The sequence below is a fragment of the Nannospalax galili genome, unplaced genomic scaffold, assembly GCF_000622305.1.
Source record: "Nannospalax galili isolate Female #2095 unplaced genomic scaffold, S.galili_v1.0 scaffold559, whole genome shotgun sequence".
In the NCBI taxonomy this organism is placed as follows: Eukaryota; Metazoa; Chordata; class Mammalia; order Rodentia; family Spalacidae; genus Nannospalax; species Nannospalax galili.
The window spans coordinates 361,299-366,024 of NW_008343479.1; positions in this window are offsets into that span (position 1 = coordinate 361,299).

Below are 4,726 nucleotides of genomic sequence, written 5' to 3' on the forward strand. Positions count from 1 at the left end.
CTACATGACGATGACGGGTAAGGCTTTGCTCTGGCAGAAGACAACTTAAGACAGGCACGGTCCTTCTGTCCTAGATATAGCATAATCTGGGGTTATAAAAATAAAAAAAGAAGGGGGAGATGTTGGGAGCTGTTAGTCTATTATGTACATTGAGCTGTGGCAGGCTTGTTTACTGAGTTTGTGTTATGCACACCAGTACCTAATCTGCCTAATCAGGAGGAATGTGTTTATATGGAGAGCCTCACAATACCTGACCTGGAGGCAATAGTGGTAAAAAGATCAAAGAAGGCTTTGGAGTATTTGACTGCTCCTTGACCCTCAGATACAGGTGGGAAAAACAGCTGTTGATACAAATTGAGTCTTCTGTATAAAAAGGCAGAGCTGAAATAAACCGGTGCGGCAGTCACTACTGTCAGCCCCCCCCCAAGCATCTTTTCTGTCTCTTGTTTTCTCTTTCAATCCTCACTCCCCCTTTCAGGTACTGTCTGTCTTGGCCAGCTGGCACCAGCACCAAGGCAGCTTACAAAAGGAAGAGTTTATTTGGGGCTTATGGTTCTGGAGGAATAAGAAGAGTCCATCATGGTGGGAAGGCATAGTGGCAGAGGCAGTCAGGGCAGGAATCTGAGTGTTCACATCTTCAAGCATGCACAGGAAGCAGAGAGAGCAAGCTGGAAGTGGGTTGAGGCTACAACTTTCAAACCCAGGCCTCAGTGATATGCTTCCTCCAGCAAGGTCACACCTCCTGAAGGTTCCATGAACTTCTCCAAGTAATGCCACTAACTGGGGACCATACACCAAGTGTTCAAATGGGAGATAGTTCTCATTCAAACTAGCACCTTCACCTTATGTATTATTTCCTCACAGTGAAACCATTTAGCATCCTTTCTTTGATCTATTTTTAAACTATTCAATACAATAGTTACTGTTTTGTGCAATAGACCAGCACTACTCATTTCTCCAATCTACTTGAAATCTTATGCTTGTTTTTCAAACTCTCACTGTTCTGAACAGCATGATCCCCATGTTCAGAAGCCACTCAACTGCAGATGATAGATTCTGTTCTTTGTATGGCTGAATGGCATTTCATTGTGTGTACATACCACATTTTCTTTAAACATTCATCCGTTGATGGACCATAGGCAGCTCCCATTTCTTGGTTTCTGTGGATCATGCTGCAATGAATATGGGGTGTCAATCTCCAACGTACTGATTTCATTTCCTTTGGATATGATACCCAGCAGTCAGATGGCTGAATCATCTGGTAGTTGTAGTTACAATTTTTTTTGAGGAATTTCTGTACTGCTTTCCATAATGGCTCTACTAATTTGCATTTCTAAGTACAGTGTGCAAGAGTTCCCCTTTGTCTACATCAGTATCTGGTATTTTCTGTCTTTTTTTATAACTACAATTCCAGTTACAGTAAGATAATGGCTCATTGTGGTGTCGACTTTTATTTCCTTGATGATTGATAATGTTGAACATTTTTTATGTTTCTGTTGACCATTTAAATATCTTGATGGATAACTACTGAAGTTTATACCTATTTTTAAAATTGTCTTTATTGTTGTTGTTGTATCTGTATGTGTTGTGGACTTGTGGAGGTCAAAGGACAACTTTGTGGAGTAGTTTCTCTCCTTCCGTCTTTATATAGATCCTTGGAATCGAACTCAGATCACCAGGTTTGTGTGGCAAGCGCTTTTACCAGCTGAGTCAACTCACCAATCCCCGCATCCATTTATAATCTGATCTTTTTTTCTTTTCTTGATAATTAATTATTTGAATCTTATATATAATCCAGGTATTAACCTTTTGCCATATGCATAGTTTAAAAATATTTTTTCCTATTCTATAGGTTTCTTCACTATATTGACTGTCTTCTTTCCAGTGCAGAACTTTTTAGTTGGTGTTGTATGAAACAGGTTGGTTATACCCACATACTCACAAGTGCGGGTAGGGAGACCACCCCATGAGAATGAAGAGATAGAGATGATGTTTCTACAAGTCAAAGCAAATCAAAGATTGCTAAGAGGCCACCAGAAGCTAGGGGAGAAGCCTGGAACAGGTTCTCCCTCGCTGCCCTCAGGAGAGACCAGCTGCTATGATCCCTTGATCTCAGAAATGATTCCTCCAGATCCAGAATAGTAAGTTTTTGTTGCCGAAGCCTCTCAATCTATACTTTGCTACAATAGCCCTGACATACTCCAGAGACGAGAACATCAAAAGAAGCCAGCTCTGTCCAGGCAGAGGAGGTCCTGCCATACCACAGAAAGGGCAGAGACACTCAAAATCCTCAGAACACTTCTCCCCAGATCAATAGCTCATCAAGATTGTCCATCATAAGGTGCCCTGAGAAAATGAGGTACAACCCCACTGTGCTCTCCTCAAGGTCCCTGAATTCCTACAGTCATCACTTATGGGCCATGCTTTTAATATCTTTGTACATTTCCTTCTGCATTATCCATATTATAGTTCCCCAGCTTAACTACAAATGCTTTGAGGGAGTGGACCATATTGCAAACCTAACTATGAGTTAGGTGATCTCTATGATCAGAATTCTTGTTCTGACCATTGACATCATGTCTTTCTTTACTGGTCCTTGTTTTCTTGACTTCCTAAAGTCCTTCAGTTACAATATCTATGATTCTGACATCATGCATGCTTGCTAATTAACCAACCTGCCTGCTTATGGTGTAAAAGTGAAAGAGAAACTGGGCATGGTATCATATACTTATAATCCCAGCACTTGAGAGACTGAGACAAAAAGAAGGAAAGTTTGAGGCCAGCTTGGGTACATGGTGAGTTTGAGAACAGCCTGGGTCATGTAGTGAGACTCTGTCTCCATTAAAAGGGTGGGGGAAGCCTGACTGTTAAATGTGATAACCAACTACTCAACTGGGGTTAAACAAGTCATTTAATCAGGGAGTAGACCACCAAAGGCTGATGGTGCAGTATGGCACTCTAAGCTTGCCTGGCCCCCTTCCTAGATTCCAAGATCTTTCTGCCTTCATAACTCCCTCTCTAGAAGTCTGCTTTCCTAGTGACCACTGATGCTTTCTCTCCTTTTAATGAAGGTACCATTGAATGCTGCATGGGTGTGCTGGGCACCATACCCATGGTAGGCTGGGCTCAGGCTTCTTTCCTCTGTTTGGGGGATTGGAGGAACTTATTCTTCTGCACTAGTCATAATAATTTGTATAAACCAATTTTTGTGTCTTTCCTTGGAGGGAATCCCAGCAAATCTCAGTATCCATTACTAAGAAATTTAGATATGAGGCTCAGTTGGCAAACTTCTTGAAAAGCATAAAGGCCTGAGTTCAGATCTCCATCATCCACATAAATGCTCTGAGTTCAAGCAAGAGAGCCTGCCTCAGTAAATAAGGTGGAGGGCAATGGAAGAAGACACCTGATGTCTACTTCTGGCTTCCACATACATGTGTATCCACACATATGTAAACACTCACACATGACACCACATACACACACACATAAACACACACACACACACATGCAAAAAAATTTAGACACTCCAACAGCAATAGAATATTTTTATTTTAGCCACTTGCAAATTTTTCTTTAGTTTAACACTAAATTGAATTTTACTCCCAAAGATATGAACACAGAAAAATTATGATAAAGATTGTGTATATTCTTTATGAAAGCCATAAAACTGTCATTAACTTTATCAATCTTCTCTGAAATACAATATGCATATGAGCAACTTTTTATTGTCTTATAATTCAATGTAAAGTTGAAAATTTATTATTGTAAAATGTTTTCCAAAGTCTGACGTTCTTTCATGGTATTATTTCTTAGAGTCAATAATATAAAATTATCCAATTCCTATGAGCAAATGTTTTTTATTTCCTACTTTTTAGACGTACTGGGAAACTTTTACTATTTAACAAATTTAACACCTGATCTTAGCCAAAATGCTATGCAGTGATATTTTTTAACAATTTTCAATCATCTCCTATAATAATTGTCTACAGTTTTTCTCCTTATGCTATGTATGTGCAACTTCAGAGCTTAGTAAATGACTCCTTGATATATTGTAAAAGCAATTGTCATAGCAAGAACTTTGTAAATAAATATCTTAAAGCTCAGGTATATAAGTTTAAAAAAGGAGGAAGAAGAAGGGAAATGGGAAGGGGAGAAGGAAGAGGGGAAAAAGAGAAAGAAGGGGAAGTGGGAGGGGAGAAGGGGGAAAATGAAGAGGAAGAAGAGGAGGAGGAGGAGGAAGAGGAGGAGGAGGAGGAGGAAGAAAAAGAAGAAGAGGGAGAAGGAGAAGGAGAGGGAGAGGGAGAGGAAGAGGAAGAGGAAGAGGAAAGAGAAGGAGAAGGAGGAGAGGAGGAGGAGAAGGAGAGGAAGAGGAAGAGGAAGAGGAAAGAGAAGGAGAAGGAGGAGAGGAGGAGGAGAAGGAGAGGAAGAGGAAGAGGAAGAGGAAAGAGAAGGAGAAGGAGGAGAGGAGGAGGAGGAGGAGGAAGGGGAAGAGGAAGGAGAAAGAGGAGAGGAGGAGGAGGAGGAGAGGAAGAGGAAAAGGAAGGAGGAGGAGGAGAGGAAGAGGAAGGAGAAGGAGAAGGAGAAGAGGAGGAGGAGGAGGAGGAGGAGGAGGAGAAGGAGAAGGAGAAGGAGAAGAAGAAAGAAGAAGAAGAAGAAGAAGAAGAAGAAGAAGAAGAAGAAGAAGAAGAAGAAGAAGAAGAAGAAGAAGAAGAAGAAGAAGAAGAAG